The sequence below is a fragment of the Melitaea cinxia genome, chromosome 1, assembly GCF_905220565.1.
Source record: "Melitaea cinxia chromosome 1, ilMelCinx1.1, whole genome shotgun sequence".
Taxonomy (NCBI): Eukaryota; Metazoa; Arthropoda; class Insecta; order Lepidoptera; family Nymphalidae; genus Melitaea; species Melitaea cinxia.
Window position 1 is genome coordinate 15,766,272 of NC_059394.1, and position 22,357 is coordinate 15,788,628.

At 32.7% G+C, this 22,357-nt stretch overlaps 1 protein-coding gene across 1 annotated transcript in view; it reads right to left on the reverse strand.

The window, feature by feature from the left end:
* Nucleotides 1-22,357, reverse strand: part of LOC123657742 (ADP-ribosylation factor 6) — a 41,437-nt gene that overhangs the window by 14,562 nt on the left and 4,518 nt on the right. The window contains exon 2 of the mRNA XM_045593260.1: nucleotides 15,829-15,931. The gene's annotated coding sequence lies outside the window, so the exon portion shown is untranslated. The remainder of the gene's footprint in view (nucleotides 1-15,828; nucleotides 15,932-22,357) is intronic.

Below are 22,357 nucleotides of genomic sequence, written 5' to 3' on the forward strand. Positions count from 1 at the left end.
AGCTCCGACACTCGACTGGAGTTAACTCCTTAAGTACAATTACCGTGAAATTTAAAATTGTATATATTCAATGATTCAAATTATAATTAATGAAAACAAAACAATATAAGGTGATGTCTATCGAGGCGCTAGGGATTAGAAACTATTAAATATTGTGACTAATTGTATGTGAAGGTTGCTGAATAACACTGTGTACCCAGTCTATATATATATATATATATATATATATGACTTACATTACCTAATTTTGTCATGTACCAAACGTTAAGTTATAGCATAATTTATATTGATTAGTGTCTTTTGTACCTACGTTTTTTTGATCTTCGTTAAGTCTCTATATCTTATTGCGAAATGTTTTCATGATGTTATATCAACCACACTAACATCTAAACTGTTTTGTTATAAAATATATTTTATTACAGTCGTCAGCTCAATTTCAATATAGCGGTAGGCATTTACAAACACAAAGCACGAGCACCAAAGCAACAGCACCACTTTCGATGATTCACTACATTTGTTGACAAGATCAAAGAACTTTTTGATTTGAATTTAGCTTAAAGCCATTAGGTTAGGGATCACCCTTTTATTTCCGGCAGGTCGAGTTAGGGCGTCACCCGATTTCCACACCATATCCTCTGAGCAGCTAATTCGGATTCGAAGAGAATAGTTTTGGTTTTTATTTTAAAAAATATGTTAACATTATATGCTTGTACCATTCGTTTTAGTGAAATATTAAACATAAAGAATATTCCTTCAAGACAATGACAAGAAGTCTAGTTGCTTAGAAAGATAAATTAATATAAGCTATAATGAACCATTTTTTATAAAGTTTAAAAGATCGACGTTCTAGCGCTAAATAGAATTTCTAGTAAATTGTCTCTACATGATCTAAATATATATAACAATAAATAATCGTTCACGTTTAACAAATTAATAGAAAATGTTGAACTGTAGCCAAGGTTATTTAACAATGTTAATTTTATCTACGTACAATGTAAAAGTTTTATTATTATTCCATTCAAATTATCCCGTATAATCCATTCATAGAATGAAAATATTCCACAAGAGGCCAGTCAATTGTAAAAGTAGATATTTAATGGTCGAATACTCTCGAACGCTCCGTAGATACCACGACGTTGTTTGTACGTTGACGAGTATTTTTATACAATTAGAGAAATATAAACTAATTTTAAATATATCAGGAGATAACATTTAAAACGAATCAAGTATTCTTTTACATAATTCCACCTACGACATATAGAACCTCATTTATAATAAGCTATTTTTGAAAAGAAGGCGCACTTAAAATTTAATTTTAAGAATTCATTTTATGTTGTTACTTGTTTTAAAAGAAATCAAAATGGTTTCAATCCTCACTAGAACCATGTGAAATTTTTTATTTTATTTTTGAACACTTGAAAATTGAATTGATATTTCAGTAATAATAAATACTGTAAAAATAAATAAAACATATGTTAAAACTATTACTGGAACTGAGACAGAAGAAAATAAAATAGAATAATGAAAGGCTACAATTTCGACTAAAAGGAACCTGTTCGCAAACTCGCATTTCTTAGTAGGTTAGCTAAGAAAAAAAAAGGAGACTCGGGCCGTGACCGCAAACACAGATCGACACCAGTCTTTTAACGGTAATTCAACTAGTTTTTTTTTTTTAATCAAAGTTTTACCAGTAACGTTTAAAATAAGAATATAGTCGTTATTTGTTATAAAAAAATGTAAGCTAACACATAAAGTGATAATAAATATTGAAACAACCTATATTGATCATAATCAGGACTGAAATACCATCCGAACATTCACGTGACCTTCATGAATTAAGATTTAATGGCCGTCTCAGAAATGCTAATAAGGAAAAATCAATACCCGTAAATCTAAAATTAGAATTTCTTTGAAAAAATTGAATACGATATAGAAGGGACACGTTGTATACATTTAATGGGTTATATAAAATAAGTATTTACAATTCTTAACGATTTAAAGGAATATTTTTCATTTTGTTAGTCATTGATATTGCAGCTGAAAAATTACAAAACGGTTCTAAAGAGTTATTTTGTTTCGTACATATAAAAAAGTCCACAAAGTTAAGGAAGAAGGTCACAATCACGCTATGTATATGAATAAATAATTAATTGTAAATAGGACCGGCACATATTGCAATAACCCTTCGAATCGCAACGGAAACAGAACATGCAGTGACGATTCTACGCTTATTATATAGAAATCCATATCGTTACTCGTTAGTGAGTCACGATTGCGCTCGTATAGGTGTGGACTACTGTATATTTATATTCAATATTATGAAAATAGATGCAATAACTTAAGAAAATAACATTATCAGCATGAAGTGTAATATTAAAATAATAGAAAACAAGTAGCACTTCGACTAAAATGTAATAGAAATATAACTTAAGTTCGCATGTCATCCAAAGATCCAAGTTATTATTTCAACACTATATAAAATCAATACAGTCAATCGGGGTAACTTTGACAGATCATTACTATATTTCTTTATCTAACTTTGACAATGTTCAATATGAGACACAAGAGTTAATTTAATATGTGCTCTCAGGTTGGTTTACATACTATCAAGTTATTCAACGTCTATAAAAATCATAATATGTATCAAAAACTGGCAATTTTGTTGTGTGTCAAAGTTATAACCCCTTTATGAGTAACTTTGACACAGGTGAGATTTTAAGATAGACATATTAAAGGTTGTGTTACGTTTTTAACCGACTTCCAAAAAAGGAGGAGGTTCTCAATTCGACTGTATTTTTACATACCTTGATAGTAGCAAAATTTTCGAGTTATCTAGAAAGTTTACTACTGAAAAAAATACAAATATTGCGCGGAACTTTTAGCAAAGTTTTTGACATTAACTTCGTTTGACAGCTTCTTTTTTTCACAGAGTTCACTTACAAAGTTTGTTAAGTAAACAAATTTTATAAATATAATTTTACGCACTAAATGTGGACCACGTAAAAAACAAAAAATAATTTTGCGATTTGACTGTCAAAGTTACCCCGAGTGACCGTACTTTGTTTAAAAACGCTAACTTTAGATATACTTTGTACCTCACTTAATTTTTATACTCATTCCAAGCCTATTAATGATGGTGTAAGTTTCAAAATATTACGATTATACTGATAGGAGTCATCTGTACAATCATGGTTCCGCTAAATGTATCATAAATGTAGCAGAAACTAATCAGGACTTTAAACACTACAAAATATTTTCAGATAGTTGTCACCTCTAAAACAAAAAAAAAAAACGAATGATGAAACCAGTAAATGAAACCCACAAGGTTCGAATCCGCACGATTTCTGTCAAGCAACGCATTCGGCTATGGTTTAAGTTTATGCTACATACACTAATTCTATCTTTGGACGACTGTCTTTTATGGCTTCGTATCCCCTTGAAATACGACGTCCCAATAGTTACAAAAGATTTATAGAAGGAGAGAAGCCCTGTAGGGGACACTGTATCTCTCATATTACTGAAAACATGTGAAAATAACTTAAATGTATACCTATTTCTGGCTTTGAGGGAAATACGTCTATCAGTGGAAAAAGATCTATTGACCTTTTAATATATCAGAAGCCCAATTTATTTCACATGAAATTCGGATTTACTTTATTTCATCTCCGGAATGAATGTCGTGACTTATTCAAGGATTCATTATTTTTGGTGAAGGACTCGAGCTTAGATTTTTATTTTCTAAAACTTACCTAATTTAAAAAAAAACTAAACTGATTTTAAATCTCCGTTGACGTTGGTAAGCATCGAAAAGCAGGAGCGTCTCGAGACGCTATTACGATAACGACCCTGTAATATTATAATCTAAACTGATGTCGTTTGACAATAAGCATTAAAATATATGTATTATGAATATATAGGGTCATTGCGCCTGTTCGCGTCCACTTAGTGCAGTTGGCAAGTTTGAAGAAGAAAATAAAAATGTCCCCGCACTAATTTCTATGAAAAATTTATTTACTGTGTTCATTATATAGTCTATTTAAAGATTAATTTTCAGTTTTGTTCGAAAGATCTTGTTATTATTTTATTTTAAGACAAACCTCAGAATTAGGTGATTTACCCAATTCGCGTCCATAAAATCCAATTTGCGTCCACCCGCTGTACCACTTCGCGTCCACCAGCTTAGAAAAGGAATAAAGAGATGATATCTTTATGATAATGTAAAGAGAGATTGGATTTTAATAATTTATTTATTGAAGAATTATAGTTATTTAAAAATCAACATATTAACATTAATAAAACACTATAAAGAAAATAATACACCTATTTATTCTTCTAAACATTGATAGAACTTAAGATTAAAAAACAAATTAGGTACCTATGTAGTAAGTAAATAGTAATTCCACCTTTAAAATTCAACAATTATCTGTCCTGTGAATTTTAAAGGAATGTAAGCAAGCTAAAGATCAGCCTGCAATTACAATCACAGCAGCCTTTCGCAGTCGACGACTGGACATAGGCCTCGACAAGTTCACTCCTGTGTTTTGCCCATAGTCACCACGCTGGGCAGACGGGTTGGTGACCGCAGGGCTGGCATTGTCGCACCTAAAGACGCTGCTGCCCGTCTTCGGCCTGTGTATTTCAAAGCCAGCAGTTGGATGGTTATCCCGCCATCGGTCGGCTTTTTAAGTTAGGTAGTAGTGGAACTGTGTTATCCCTTAGTCGCCTCTTACGACACCCACGAAAAGAGAGGGGGTGGCTATATTCTTTGATGCCGTAAGCACACAGCACCACAAAGATCAGCCTTGATTAAAAATAATTATGGAAACAAAATACGAGGTGGACACATATCTCCATTCGCATTAAATATTAATAATACCTTTGTTTTATTCTTCGTTACTTGGTTTTATTTGATACTAGCTGTGCTCGCGACTTCATCCGCGTGAAATTATAATTATAATTATAATAAAAAAAAAAATTGCTCTGTTCGTAGAATTACAAAATAAATAAATTTCTAAAATAAAAGTAGCCTAAGTTACTCCTTATTTCACTAGCTATCTAGATGGTCCCGTCAAAATCAGTCCAGTCGTTTCAGTGATTAGCCGGAGCAAACAGACAGACAGACAAAAATTCTAAAAAATGTTTTTATTTATTTATTTATTTTATTTTCTTAAATCTGATACTACAAGCATAACCCAATTCATTAGACATAGTAAAGGAGACAAAAAGCAAAAGGAAACAAAATGTTAAACTATAATTAAAAAAGAATTAGTTGACTTGAACATAATACTAAAAACAAAACAATAATAAATATAATAACATTAAATTCATTTCTCATAACATATTATATACAAAGTAATCTTTGAAAATTCACTCCACGAACAAGAAAAAAGGTCTAGTGTGTCAGCCACCAAGTTCAGCGTTCTGACTGAACGAGCAAGGGGGCCTTTGCGCACTAGCTCGGTTCTGCCATGGGGTACTGCAAATAAGCTCGGTCGCTGTCTTCGTTGTAGATACCTATCGGGTACGCTCAAACCTATCCACTGCAGTACCCCTGGATTATTGACAAACCCGCGGAATAATTTTAAAATATAAGTTGCCAGAGCCAGCTCTCTCCTAGTCTCCAACTTGTTATATCCAACCATGCCCAATACAAACAATGTTGGATACATCAAGGGATACAAGGGATACACGCCATAAAGCTTATGGTAAAGAAACCTGGTGAATTTATTTTGAATACGTTCCAGCATGAGACTGTATTTGACTTCATGTGGAGATCATACTACCGCATTATACTCAAGCTGACTTCTTATTAGGGCATCATACAGTAAAGAGATCGCTTATTTTGGTATATGTACCGTGTATAAATCAATATGCATTTAGTAAAAAGCTGTTACTTTAATATTACAAACAGACACTCCAATTTTATTTATTTGTGTAGATAAGTTTTGTACCCTCTTGGTCTGCACCCACTGATTTTGTCCAATATCGGAATAGCATATTTTTTGCATAGGTGCTTGTCTTACCGATTTCTTCTTCTCTTGGATGTCATGCAAAACTTCCCTTAAATCTTCCTCTGTGTATGTTCTTTTTTTCTTCTTCTTTCTTATCTGCAAAGAACTGATCTTAAATAGAAAAAAAAATAAGAAAGAAATTACTTATTTCATTCAAAGTAGAATAGGTATTAAACTTGTAGTTATTAGTTTTATGTAATAAACTTATAGAATTAATTTAAAAAATGGACGCGATTTAGTTTTTTATTAATCCCTTTAGGTATAGTTTGCGTCCATTGCGGACGCAAAGTGGAAGTTTTATAAATTCGGTGTAGTAGTTCGCGTCCACCTTATTTTAACTGTTAACTATTAAAAAAATAAGCAAATTCATAATTATTATAACTCCTTTTATCATAACCAACGCCTAGAAACAGCTATGTATCCAAAATAGACATAAAACAATAAAAGACTTACCTTCAGACGAACCGCTGCCCACTATTTTCTTCTCATTATTCCGTACCTTCGCGCTCTCTTGTTGAACAGCCCTCACTAACTATTTTTTTTACCCAGGATTGCTTGGTCGCACGGAACTTTTGTCTCTGCGTGCGTGCCTCTTATACATTGAGGTATTGCCGGTAATTAATTTTCGACTTATTGGTGTCTTAGTATACTTAATTTCGAAACTTTTGAAAGTGAGATCCGTAAAATGGACGCGAATTGGGCGGTGGACGCGAACAGGCGCAATGACCCTATGTAATTGGTACCAAAAACTTATATAATTGAACGAGTATAAATTATCATTGCTAATAAGTAGCACAGTTTCGAATTTCCTTTCTGCACGCAAAGATAGTACTGACGCTTCCATTAGAGGATTTACGTAACGTAGCAAGCTAAGCGCCGTTGTTTGAGACGCTCGAAACTTTAGCTAATACCCCTTTAAAATTTCGCTAGGAACAAAGATAGTGAAAGCGGGTAATAAATTACGAATAAAAAGATACTTAAAAGAGAACTATTTTAACGAACTTCAGTCTTAAATGGAAGGCTATAGAAAATTAAATATTTCTTCTTGTTACTAATAATTATTTACCGCTGTTCTTAAAGTGACGTCATTAGTGTTCGATATGCTTTTTTATGCGTGGTCACTAACCCGCCTGCCCAGCCTGGTGACTATAGACAAGACAAATAAGTTCACGCCATTTTTGGCCTATGTCCAGTAGTGGACTGCAAAAGGCTGATGTGATGATACTTTTTTTATACAACTAGGTCTACAGATACGCCTATGGCTCACGTGATGGTAAGCGATTGCCTGCAACACCAGAAGTATTGCAAGCGAGGTTGCCAACACCCTCAATCCTCTCGAGGAGAGCTGGCCTCACTCACCAACACAACACTGCTTGAAAGTAGTATTATTTAGCTGTGATCGTGTGTAAGATCGAGTTACTTGCTAAGTCAGGCTGCTTCAGATTTTGCGCAGAATATATTCTGCTGTGGACTACCTGTTACTATAATAAATATATAAGAGGAGAAATATATAACAATTTTATACGAGGCAAAATTTTTACATTATCCTCTGATAAAATTTACCTACTTTCACTGGGAACTAAATCGGTTGGTAAGCAAAACAAAATTGATTTCCCATTTATTTTAAACTCAACTTGAAATTAATCCTAACATCAATATTATGTAACAAACGGGATATTCCTTTTCGCATCTTAAAATACTTTTACAAATAAAGCCGACATAAATCCGGCGACGAGTAACAAAGCCAAGTGTTTGTGGTATCTTGAAACGTGATATAATGTATACTTGAAGTTGCCAAGGTAGTTTTTTAGAAAATCACAAGGGTGAGACAAGGAATGAATTCAGATAGGCCGGCTCAGATTTTCTGCTATAAACTAGTCATAAAAAATGAAAAGAAAAATAAACATTTATCTATAGTAGTAGTATTAAGTAAGAAGAAACATTTAATTATATTTCAATATTACGGTCACATACGCCCCTAAAATATTTTTTTATCAATTCTCGATTTATCAACATTTTCGCTAACAGCATCCTTTTTGATATAAATGTTGCTCATATTTTAGTTTCGATCTTTTTATATGTGGTACGAAATTACCTATTTATTTTCGGTAGTCATGTTACAGATGAAAACCTTTCATATTTTATGAGGTAAAGTAATTTGCTTTCGTACAGGTATATTATCTTTCTAGAAAAAGAGAATATTAAGGTCGTAGATATATTTAATAAAAATCTAGGGACTATATTCATATGAGAATCGGTGTACATTTATTATTTTGGTATATATTTTTGCCACGCTATCGATTTTATTGTACCATCGTTAAATTTACTGCAGTCAACAAGGCGAGGTTGCCAAATTTTATTCGTAAGGACTACCTATTGCAATTTTATAAATTGGAAGCGTTCATTCCAGAAATAAAATATTAACGATACCACGCTCATTAAAATGCAAGGCGGAAATATACTTAATATCGCCATCTTTTGACAGCTAGTAATAATTGTGTTTGCTCGCAAACGAAAAAAAAACCGACTTCAATTACATCGACAAGTAATACAACGTAGATCGACGAAAAAATAGTCAAGTAACTACGCGTTATCAAAGATAACTCAAAAAGTAGTTATTAGATCTCGATAAAATTTATATGTGACCAGATGATAAATATCAGCTTTCGATTAAATTAAAAATTATCAAAATCGGTACACCCTGTAAAAAGTTATTACGGATTTTCGAGAGTTTCCCTCGATTTCTCTGGGATTCCATCATCAGATCCTGGTTTCCTTATCACGGTACCAAACTAGGGATATCCCCTTTTCAACAAAAAAAGAATTATCAAAATCAGTACATCCAGTAGAAAGTTATGCGGTATAATACAACGTAGGTCGACGAAAAAAGCGTCAAGTAAAAACGCATTATTAGATATAACTCGAAAAGTAGTTGTTAGATCTCAAATAAATTTAAATGGGACCAATTGGCACACACCACCTTTCGATTAAAACAAAATTTGTCGAAATCGGTCTACCCGGTCAAAAGTTCTGATGTAACATACATAAAAAAAAAAAAAAAAAAAAATACAGTCGAATTGAGAACCTCCTCCTTTTTTGGAAGTCGGTTAAAAAGTTAAAGCATCATAAACACATTTTCAAACCTTTGCACCTAAAAGTTCGTGCTCATAAATGCACTGACAATGCAACGAGCCAACATTCCATAAATAGAGATAGATCCAGTATAAAAATTCCATCATTACATTGGCGAGATGTTAAAAATTATAGGTCAATGAACAACTTCTACTCAATTTATTCAACAAGCTCAATTGATAGTCTAAATCACCTTGTCTAATAGACAGAGAACGTTTACTGAACCTAAGTAGTTAAGTACCTACTAATATGATATCAATGTGTTTATTTTACTAAAATAGAGTTACGTTGTAACTGAGGTAGGGCCCAGCAGGAATTTCCTAATCAAAATATGGAGCAGCCCGACTGGGGTAGTACCTGGACCTTACAGAAGATCACAGCAAAGTAATACTGTTTTCAAGCAGTATTGTGTTCCTGTTGGTGAGTAAGGTGACCAGAGCTCCTGGGGGGATTGGGGATTGGGTCGGCAACGCATTTGCGATGCATCTGGTGTTGCAGGTGTCTATAAGCTACGGTAATCGCTTACCATCAGGTGAGCCGTACGCTTGTTTGCCGACCTAGTGATATATAAAAAAAAACGAATAACAAATTTTAGGAGCAATTGTTGTAATTTTTAACATAATGATTGTACGCATTAATAACTTTTATTCTTCTTGTGATAGTTTTCGTACTTCATATTTTCCTAAATATATTTCGATACATGTATTTTCAGTTAAGTTCAGCTTTAAAACTCTAAACATTATAAATCATCAGTACAAAATATCATTCTTCTTCGCATTTTTCTGACTAAATACCAGAAAATCTAAAACTATTTCATCGATAATTTCATTACTTACTTTTCGCGCAGATATTTTAATTAAAAGTTAGTAACAATTGAAAAATTGGGCTATTCTTGGGGTCTCTCTTAAAGATAGGGATCAGAGATGAGACTATTCGCGAGAGAACGAAAGTAACCGACATATCCCACAGAATTAGCAAGTTGAAGTGGCAGTGGGCTGGTCACCTGTGTCGCAACACCGATGGCCGCTGGAGCAGATGCGTCCTGGAGTGGGGACCGCGGGTTGGCAAACGCAGTGTGGGACGTCCTCCGGCTCGCTGGACCCTGACGATCTACGTAAGATTGCTGGTGCTGGCTGGTTGAGGATTGCGGAAAACCGGAATGTTTGGCGCGAACTTGGGAAGGCCTATGTCCAGCAGCAGACTGTCATAGGCTAAAGTGAACAATTGAAATCGAAAGGTAATTGAAAGTCACCTAGATATTTCTACCGCTAATAAGGTCACGTCTGTATGCCTAGACTGTGACCTACTTGTTCACTTTGTTCATAGAATTATAAAATTTAAGTATACAATTGAATTTACAGACATAAATTGTGACATCAAATAAATTAAAGCAGCGATTGTTATCTCATTGTTAGCCATAAATATCAAAGTTAGATTGCACATTATTGGAACTGACTTTTAGTTTTGAATGGTAATTATACAGGTTTAGGAGTATTTTTGATAGTTTTGTAACTGGAGATAAATTATAATAATGGATATTTTTATCTTTAAAACTATAAAATTACTATTAAGTACAACTTTTTTTTCTCTAATTTACAACAATAGGATAATATATCTAACTATAATTATATTATATACATAATATAGTTTATTGTTTCTAATAACTATTAATTATAATAAAATGCACAAAACATTTATTTTTAGTAAATATAACAAGAATGCCTATACAATAATTTAAGCCTAACGATACCAAAAGCCGTTGAGAATTGAACGGAATTTGTGTCGCAACCGCTCAATACGAAGCTGGACCGCAAAATGTATTCTAATCTGAGACTCAAATTGAGTTAGAAATCAAACATTTGAGATCGAATGTAAAATCGCAATACGAGACTTGAGTTAACATGGAAAAGTCGTGTTTAAGGTAAACTGAACCCGAATGCAAACAAAAAATACGGGTAGGAATTAATAAACTTAAATTATTTTATTCATTTCAAACATACATAAATTACATAAAAACGATTAAATAGAAACATAATAAAAGCACATATTCTAATTCATAAACACATATTTATCGATAAAAAAAGTAAGCTTAAAAATAATTTAATATAAGTAGACCACTTTAGATAAAGACGGGCGAACTTTTAACACAATATTATCCTAGTCCACTTCGTTTGACATGTGTAAGGTGAACAAACTTTACTGTAAACGTCCCCTGAAGCACATTCAGTTGATGTAAACATCACTTGTTCAAGTAACAGGGTTGACGCTTTGCGTACCATTATATTTAGACGAGCGTAACATCGTAAGCGTGAAAGTCACTATTTATGGGTTTATCGGTGCAATATATCTTGAATAATCGAAATGTGCACACGCCAACACGATACACTAAAGATATGTTTTGTAAGTACGCTAACTGTTAAATATTTATTTATTAAAATGTTATGATCTACTAATAATAACTAACGGCTTATTAAGTGATCGCAATTAATAAAATTTAACTCAAAAAATTCAAAAAGTAAACGATGTAGTTTTATTTTTATGTCCTTATTTAAAGAACAATAATTGGGAAATATAAATTTAATATTAATATCATTACTTCATTCCTTTTTCATTATCATTTATAATTTTATTATAAATATAAATAGTTACATTATAAAAATGAGTCCCTTCGTCAATAACATTTATGGTAAAACTGGACAAGTTTATTAACATATTTACACGGTTGAATAAACCGTATTAGAATGTAATATATAAAATAAACCATTTTGTCAACACATACATCACAAAAGGCAGTAAACTAAATATTTAACATCAAGTTTATTTGTAAAGAACGCAATACAAATGGAGTATTTCAAAATATATCGGTTATAACTGACATATGGGGGCGCAGAATCTAGGCATGCTAGAAAGCAGGCATGTCAGCCACGGATGCTTCGGTCGCACCTAACTTCATAAACTCCATGCTATCGTGAGCAGACAGGCGAGAATGTAGGTCATCGCACGTATTGTGTTGTAATGGGACACTAATCATACCTACACATATTTAAAAGACAATGGAAGTAATTAAGTTATCATGACACGCGTGCAACTAGATAAGGATCGTAGCTTTCCTAACGATGGTATCATTTCCTTGTAGAAAACTGTTATAAATTGTAAACTTGAAAGTATTTGTATGTATGTTGTATAATTAGTTTTATATTCTTATGTTGGTATATGAATTTACGTAAATATTTTTAGAGTTAATTCAATTGTACACATGTATGCAAAACAAATTTGTTATTATTGAGATAATCTGTATGGTTACGGCAGTAAGAATATAGCCGCCCCCTCTTCTCGTGGATGTTGTAAGAGGCGACTAAGGGATAACACAGTTCCACTACCACCTTGGAACTTAAAAAGCCGACCGATGGCGGGATAACCATTCAGTTGTTAGCTTTGAAATACACAGGCCGAAGACGGGCGGTTTCGGCTGGCAAAACACATGAGTTCACGGCATTTTTGGCACGAGTGGAGGCCTATGTCCAGCAGTGGACTGTATCAGGCTGAATTGAAGTGAGATAATCATCTTAATATCCAACAAAATTGGTTTAACTTCAGTTTGAAGATTATACTGAAATATTTAAATAGAAACCGTTACAAAATTTATAATATCTACCTGCTTTTTTATTATTGTTTTGATAAGGTATAGTTTCTTTTAACATCAGCTTCAAAAATCAAAATAAAGTTTCTTGAAATAGATGCATATCCGAACCTACTTGAATAGGAATTCATGTTAATATAAGGACACTTATCTACGATCATCATCTATCCCGATAAGTTTTTATATTGACACAGCTTATAAAAAATCGTAATTCTGTACGTTTTATCTAGTGTTTAAAGTGGTTCTTTGAACTATCGATATATCTATTGTGTTGGTCTTTGACATTTTTATTTATTCCTTTTGATGAATCTTCTTTTTTATTTAATGGCATTTAAGACTGAATTTAGGATTTTGTATTAAATAATCATTTAACGTGAAAAATATGCGTTTAGAAATGACATGACTTATATCACGACAACACTTAGCTAACTAATAATGTAATGACGTCTCATTGCTAGCAATTAAAGCCTCACTGGTATCAGGTAGACCACAAATGAGGGATGTCCTTTGGCATCATAGTCTTTAAGTCTAATGTATTAAGGTTCATGGGGGTATTTGTGTTGTCTTTGCGGTGTAGACATATACAGGAACATGTAATGTTCTGGCGATAGATCGTAAACTAGTGAAACAAGGCGTCAACTAGCCATCGAGTCGCGTGATGAATACTAATTGAACTTAACGGCTTTGTGAATTATTTCGTAGTGCGGATTACATTCCTCTTGAGTGTGAAGACTCAAATTAATAAGAAAACTGTTCTGTATTGTAACAGATTGTAAATTTCCATCTGATGGGCTAGTTTTTTCTTTTATAAAGAGAACTTAGACAGCAGATTTGAGAATATAGGGAGCCACACAGTAGGTTGACACATGGAGTAACGTCTTTTTTTTACTCTTTACCCCAAAGCTCTACCTCGAGAAAACGGCAATGTACGTAACCTGAAAATATGTAGTCAATATTACATAGTTTAGATCAATAGATTGAAAAATAGATTGAAAGTTACAGAAGGATCGGAGTAATTATTTTAACTGAATTATAAAAACCATTCTAACGGTAATTAAAATACTATTTACCTGAGCCTGAGCATCTCAAATCAAATTTTTATTAAGTCAACCGTTATATAGGAAACGATAAATAATAAAGATTTAAAACAGGTTTAGAAAATTGAACGATTTATTTACTTTTTTATTTTATTACATATTTTGGCAAATAAAATTTACATTATATATTTAATCACTATAAATATAGGGTGTATCGAAAAATAGTCTTAAGTGTAGCGTACTTACAATGTACACTTCTGACATAAATTTATAAAAACTAAACCAGCATGATATACTCGTATAGTCGCTTACTTTTGCTCTCGAAATGAAAATAATCTACTGTCGTCGACGTCCATAAAACATACTTTTTATTACAGCTATAGTCACAAATAAAACGGACATTTAAGGAAAATCGCCAGAGACTTTACATAACACTACTACAACCGGTTTGCAAGTCAGCTAATGTTTAAAGGAGTGATAATTTTATAAGATTACGGGGAAGTCAATGAGCCAGCTGTAACATAAGTCACATGACCTCTGATGGAGTCCGTAATATTTTTCAACACTAAAATAATCGGTCCAAATTCGATAAATCCTAAAGAATATCTTTAACACAAATACGTATGGATGTAGACACTACATATACCAAAATAGCATTTTTTACAATTTTTGTTCGTCTGTCTGTCTGTTTATTTCGTCTAATTTCTGAAACGGCTGGATCGATTTTGACGGGACCTCCACTGGCACATAGTTAGGCTACTTCTATTTTAGAAATTTATTTATCTTATAAGTCTGCAAACTGAACAATAACATTTTTGTCAAATTAACAATTTTATTAAACGGACGAAGTCGCGGGCACAGATAAAAATGTTATTTTGGTATATGTAGCGTGTATACATCTATATGCATTTAATAAAAAGCGGGTATTTTAATATTACAAACAGTCACTCCAGTTTTATTTATTTGTATATATGTATAGATATAACTACTAGTTGCTGCGCTTAACCATAAACGTTAATTTAGTTGACCGTTACGAAAAGTCAATGAGAAACTACAATGTAAGTCTAACCTCAAATTGTGTAACAATACCCCATGTCCAAGCAGTTACGGCTTCTCAATTTTTTTTTTCTTTTTTTTTTTGAATTCGTTAAATAACCATTCTTGTTTGAGTTGAAGCTTTTAATTAAATTTTATTTCACGTGATCTGATCGGCGAAGTTTAAGTCGTCTGTCTAATAGGCACAGTAAACTTAAGTCAACGAAAAAATATATAGGAGAGGTCTATTTTTATATCATCGTCGTGATTACGCATATAAATTCTCACGTACTTCAAGTAATTTTTAACGGGTGTACTTCTATAATATATACTTGGTGAATGTGAATGGTGAGTACGTGAGGGTATTTCAGTTAACGACGCAAGTTTACTCATAAACACAGATAGAGGAACTAAATCTTCACACAAACTTACGATTTATTACTCAGTAGTCATAAACACATCCTACGAAACTGTGTTTGGGTTCTAAATTAATCTTATAATCAAACTTTTTGGTTTTGGTCATTAAGAGTCGACAAGTTTTTAATTGAAAATGAAAAAAGTCTAGTGCAATTACGCTGACTTTTTTGGAGACCAGCCAAGCTTCACATTAGTTTTAATGTTGAAAAAACCTGATTCTAAATTATAATGGAACGACTTTTTCGGATTTTATCTCGGTTTATTGTGTTTTTTAGATGTCCGACGTTTAGAGTCCTCCTGTGACCATGGTTGCTATAAAGAGTAAAGTATCCGAAACGTCTGGCGTCTAAAAACATAATAAACTACGAACAAACCCGAAAAATTTGTTTCACTATAATGAGTGAAAGTCGCGTAAACATTAAAAAACAATATTTAATTCTAAATTTTCGTTAATTATTTAAAGGCTAATTCCATAATTTATTTAAAGGCTTTTACTAATACCTCTTATTGATCAACGTTCTAGTTTCTTATCAATAGTATACTTGCTTAGACTTACATCGAGAAGACGCCTCCGACACTCCGGAACCATTCCACACTGTTGTATTGTTTCAGAGAACTATCACACAACAATCGCTTATCTGACGATACGCACACATAATCTGAAACAACAATAAAATTACATTAATCACGTGTGATTGACATCGAGACGTGTTTCGACAAATCTGTGATCATTTATGGGACTAAGCGATTAGAACAAACATGTACAAAACTGTTAAGTCAAATTTTTTTTTTTTTATATTTATAAAAAACTGGAAGTAAATGCAACAACAATAATATTTATTTTTTCAATAATCATAATTAATTAACATTTTAACGTGACAGATTTGTGGGTGTGCCAAATGCAAGCTCGACTTTGAACTGAAGACTCAACGTATGCTAAACTTACACCGCATATGCAGCACAGCACAGAACACAGGAAGTTTGAAGATTTTAGGAATAGTTTTTTATACTAGAAAACTAGAAATCCAGCGCAGTTTTATACACATATCGTTTCGTTTCAGTAGCTCTGCTATAATTGCAGAACGTGGCAAGCTCGTCCAGATGATAATATAAGGCTATATATGACTGAAATAACCAACAACAAACATGGTAAATATCCGTTTTAAATACGAACAATTTATGTGACAGATTCATCGTCGAGCCGAAGATTGGAGAAAAAAAGTCAACATCGACGATATTGCTCTGTGCGTTCAATTCTCTACTGTGCTTATTCAACATAACACCATACGCTTAGCCTTAGCAACAATCCATTCACTAATCAAGAGACCACTTGGCTCTTACGAGGATATTAGACACTAGAGCAATTGTTGCGACCACATTATTAACTATGTGAACATTTATTTAGGTGATATATTGTGTTAATTTGAAATGGAAAATTACAACAACTATCTACGATCTTTCCACAGGTTCTTACTAAGATTTCATAATTATATTAAAACTTTAAGTTAAAAAAAAATTGTGACACTTTTGTCTCAATTTTTTTAACAAAGGCCAAAGATAAAATAATTATTACCGAAATAGCAAAAATTTCTTCCAGGTCATCTTAAATAATTCTATTACTAAAAACAGAAATGCTGAATTGTATACTTGTGTCGTTTTGTACAACATATAACAAAGGTTAAAAGCGAGACACATTTGATAAATGTCAAAAGGTTAAAACTAAAAATAGACTAACAGTTGTTAGACCATATTTTTTTGAAAAGCGTACGAATAAGGAAGAAAACTGAATATAAAACTATTTGACCTAATTGACCTACATGAGAAAATTGACCTACATGTCTTAAATTTTATCTCAAGGTCTCTCATGAGAACTTTTCGGAGAATCTTGAAGGCGCTTTGCCGTAATAAATTCATTTATTACTGATGTTTTACTTACACACTGGTGTAATTAATTTGTTATTACTGATGTTTAGGGCCTGTATCACCATTAGCGAATAACGCAATTTGACTGATGACAGTATCCGATAGTAATTTTGATTCATTATTCTTTTTTACCGTCAAATTCTACTATATTTATGAGATATTTTTATTCGTATATATCTCTTAATTTTAACTTTCGTATATATATCTTAAGATTGTAGTTAATTGTATCGTCATCCGTCAAAAAGCGTTATCCACAACACAGAAACAGGTGCTTAAACATTAAATTTATACTGTTAATAATTGATTAGTTCGTCTTTTATGCATCTCTCTATTAAATAGAACTAAGAAAGGATAGGCTAAGGATATACAATTAAGATCGAATGTAAATAGTAAATATAAGAGAGAATTTGAAGAAATATTAAGTTAAACTGTAAGGAACATGTTAAAGATAAAATACATCTAAGTTGTAAGTAAGTAAATATAGAATAATGAACCATAAACAAAACGTATAAGTGTTAGCAATTAATAATCAAACCATGTTAAGTAGATTAAGACCCTTTATAGTAGAAATTACGAAACAAAAGTTGTATTAAAATAAAATGGAAAATTGTCATAATGATAATAAATATCATTATTAATAATTAGCAGTAAGTATTAGAAACAAAGAAAACAAAAACCTGTAAAACAAAAAGTTATGATCCCAAATGTGCAAATTTATTTACCCCCCTTATATCACATAAGCTAAGTTAAGGTAGCCAAAGTAGACAATTAGGACACAAATAGAGGGAACCCACCCTGTGCAAGAAAGGTGATGGATGTAAGAAAGATCAAGTATGAGGCATGAAAGTAAGAGAGGCATAAAAGCGAGAACTGGTATGAAAAAGTAGATAGTAAACAAAGTCTCCGACCCCTATATCGGAGGGTAAGAAAAAAAAAAAAAAAAAAAAAAAAAAAGAAAAAAAAAAAAAAAAAAATAGAACTAAGAAATAATTTTCAATTATGTATAGACTAGAGATGCCACGAATATTCGGCAATTATTCGGTATTCGGCTATTCGGCCTCTTTTTGTCGCTATTCGGTATTCGGCCGAATATGGTTAACCATTTGGTCGAATACCGAATAGCAATTTTTTTATTGCTTACTAACTGTTTTTCCGCGACTTCGCGTAAATTATAGCCCATGTCCTTTATAAGGCTCTAGAGTATCTCTGTACCGAATTTCATTTAAATCGATTCAGCAGTTTGGCCTTTGGGCGTGAAATCATGATAAACAGATTTACTTCCTTATTTATGATAAAATACAGTAAGGATTACCAAATAAATTATGAAAAAACTCAAAATATTACTCACAAAGATATTTATTTAACCAAAAAAGAACTAACAAATTAATATTTAAAATCTGCCAGTGGTAAGAAACAAACACAACAAACAAACTGCCAGTTTATTGTCTTCACTATAAATTTTATAATAGTTCCAAATAGGCGATTTCTTATTAAATTGATTCATTTTGCCTTTTTCGAACAAACGATGATAGTTCTTGTGGTAATCAATCACGTTAAATGTTATTATTTTAGTATACAGTGTTGCAAAAGTGTAAAATAAAAAATCGGTATATTTGGCTCCGAAAAATCGGTAGAAATCGGTAGATTTTTACTCGGAGTAAAACAAAAGTATTTTATGTCAATAATGCGTTCATTTATTTAAATTTGTTCCGTTAAATTAAATCAAATTCTTTATTTGCATGAATATAGTTAATACATAAGGTGTTATTAGTTACAATGTCTCATATAATCTACCTTAAATGGCGTGCAAATTTATATTCCATTTATAATTATAATTATTTTACATTACAGAAAAAGAAAGTACTCAAAAGCAATACGTTTTATCACTAAGAAAGATTAATTATAGAAGTAGTCCATACAAGCATCATAAATACAAACAAATCAAAGATAATAATTGCATAATTTAATTCTCCGCAGCAACTGCTAAATTGCTAATAATGAAACAGATTATTAGTATTCCCGACTTCCCGTGGTGCGATAGAATAGCACGTTGCCGCGAAAGAAGTATGAATTAGCGATGAATTCGCTTAACACTTCACAAAATTTCGCAACTACATTTGTTAAATGCGAATTGAATCTTCCCATATCAATAATGAATCCGAATACTGATTAACTGAGGTAGGGCACAGCAGGAATTTCCTGCTCAAAATATGGAGCAGCCCGACTGGGGTAGTACCTCGATCTTACAGAAGATCACAGCTAAATAATACTGTTTTCAAGCAGTATTGTGTTCCTGCTGGTGAGTAAGGTGACCAGAGCTCCTGGGGTGATTGGGGATTGGGTCGGCAACGCGCTTGCGATGCTTCTGGTGTTGCAGGTGTCTATAAGCTACGGTAATCGCTTACCATCAGGTGAGCCGTACGCTTGTTTGCCGACCTAGTGACATAAAAAAAAATACTAATCCTAATCCATCGATACAATGCAAAAATAATCCATCACTAGTCCTATACCTAATTCAAGAAACAAACCCGAAGAAAGTTATCTTCAGGGATTTTCCCTTGTATACTCACCAGACAATAATAAACTCTATTATAATTTGATGTGTTAGTTCAATTTGTTTTAACACACTGCGGATTTGAACGGTTATATTCGACGTGGTGGGTAGAATTTTGGGAAGTCCCCGTGCATTGATTTTGTGTTACCGTTTTCTTTTAGTTATATTTTTTTTTAGAAAATTATTTTACATTAGTTGAAAATTCATTACACTATTTACATTAGTTGAAATGTGCTGTGTGGCTACGGCACTAAAGAATTTAGCCACCCCCTCTCTTCCCGTGGGTGTCGTAAGAGGCGACTAAGGGATAACAAGGTTCCACAACCACCTTGGAACTTAAGAAGCCGACCGATGGCGGGATAACCATCCAACTGCTGGCTTTGAAATACACAGGCCGAAGACGGGCAGCAGCGTCTTCGGTGCGACAAAGCCAGTACTGCGGTCACCAACCCGCCTGCCCAGCGTGGTGACTATGGGCAAAACACATGAGTTCACGTTATTTTTGGCGTAAACTTGTGGAGGCCTATGTCCAGCAGTGGACTGTATAGGCTGTAATGATGATGATGAGTTGAAAATTCAAAAATTCGGTAGATAGCACTGCTAAATCGGTATATCGGTAGACAAGGGCCAAAATCGGTAGATCTACCGATAAATCGGTAGCTTTTGCAACACTGTTAGTATATAGTACGTACGATGCACTAACGATCAACACATAAAGCAGGTTGTGACACGACCGTGACCTAATCACAATCACAAATGAAAATATGAAACAAAACCGCCCGCGCCTACCAAACGTATTAGGTACTTCAGCGATGCAAGTTTAAACTCGTACCGTGACGAGTTGTGTCTTGTCGCCCGCGAAAAGTACTAAGTGTGGCCGAATATTCGGCTGCCGAATGTTCGGCGCTTCGGCCAAGAGCCTCGCCGAACATTCGGTATTCGGTATTCGGCAAAATTACTATTCGTGGCATCTCTAGTATAGACAAAATTCAGTACAACGTAAATATTATATTATTATTAACTTAAATGGCCATCGACTTAAATGCTGCTAAACTTTCAACTGCTTATTAACTGGCTAACATATTGTTAGTCCAGTTTGATGATGCGTGTGATTCCTAAATTATGTAGGAAATAGAAACGAATATTTTACGGAAATATACGATATGAAAGGAATACAAATGCCGTAAAAATTGTGTATCATTATTTCAAACTATGACATATTTTTGCGTTAACTTATCTATATTTAAATGCTTGCATGACTTGTTACCTTTGGAACAATTAAACTCGTTTCGAAAAATTACATAATAGATAGCGAGCTACAATATATTTTATTCTTCTTAGTAACAAAGCAAAGATTATTTAATGATTATAACAAAGTAATCTGTATGTCTGATAACAGCTTAATTTATTATTAATTCACACCTTCTTGGATGTACGGCTTGCTTAGCGACTCACTCGTCCAACATTCGACTATAATTATCTGTGAATAGCTACGATAAAATATACTATCATGAGCGATAACAAACTAACACATTAAGTAACAATGTCATTAAACATATTCATTGATAAAAAATAACCATGAATCATATTTTATACTGGTAATTCGAACACTATGTCATGTCTGCCTTCACTCATGTTTAGGGACTCACGAGTCGGTACGTATCGAATCATATCATTTAACTTAGGGAGCGTCCATAAACCACGTAACCTGGTTGAGGATAAGTTTGAATGCTAAGCTGAGCTACGTTAATTGGGGGTTGGGGGGAAGAAAAGCGAAGTAGTTTTCTTCAGATGTAATTTTTTTTGGAAAATAGTTTTATAATTGTTCAATAATTTTATTTGTCTTACTCGAAACGAGTCTTCGTAGCGAAAAAGGTCTATTGGTTAATGCTTTCTATCAAGAATATATCCCAATAATCGATAACTTACAAGAGTGGCTAAAGCCATCATTTGAGTCAGACTAATTATAAATATAAAATTTATTTATTTATTTATTTATTTATTTATTATAAAATATATATATCGTAAGCAAAAATTATTATTACTCCTTTAAAATAAACTTTTTTTTTCTTTAATGTAAAGTAAAAAACTGAAAATTAGCGAAAAAATACAACGGTAACAGGAAAAGCTACGTTATACTACATGAGGAGAGGGAAGAGTCTAAGGGCGAAAATATGACCACGTGGTATATAGAGGCTCCCTTATTAGAATCTAGTCAAAATCACTAAACCCTATTATTGTAGCGTGCTGATTCTAAAAATTTTAGTAAGTATTTAAGATGTGTATATTCGTTATTTGTCGACAATTTATCAAATATATAATACATTTTTTATATATTTTCAAACCCTATTAATATAAATAAAATGAATATAACAATACGTAATGGACTCATTAATCATTTTTATCGCGACCAGGATGCGCGTTACGTCGGTATATGATAGATATTACGTTACTTCCTACACGTTCATTACATTTATTGCAAAAATATGTACCTACCCACATTTTATAAACTTTCTATCAAATTAATAAACTCGTAAGAGCGTGCTATTATCTAAAGCCACCAGACTTTAGGGTTATATTGTCTACAAAACATTCCGCGATAATTAAT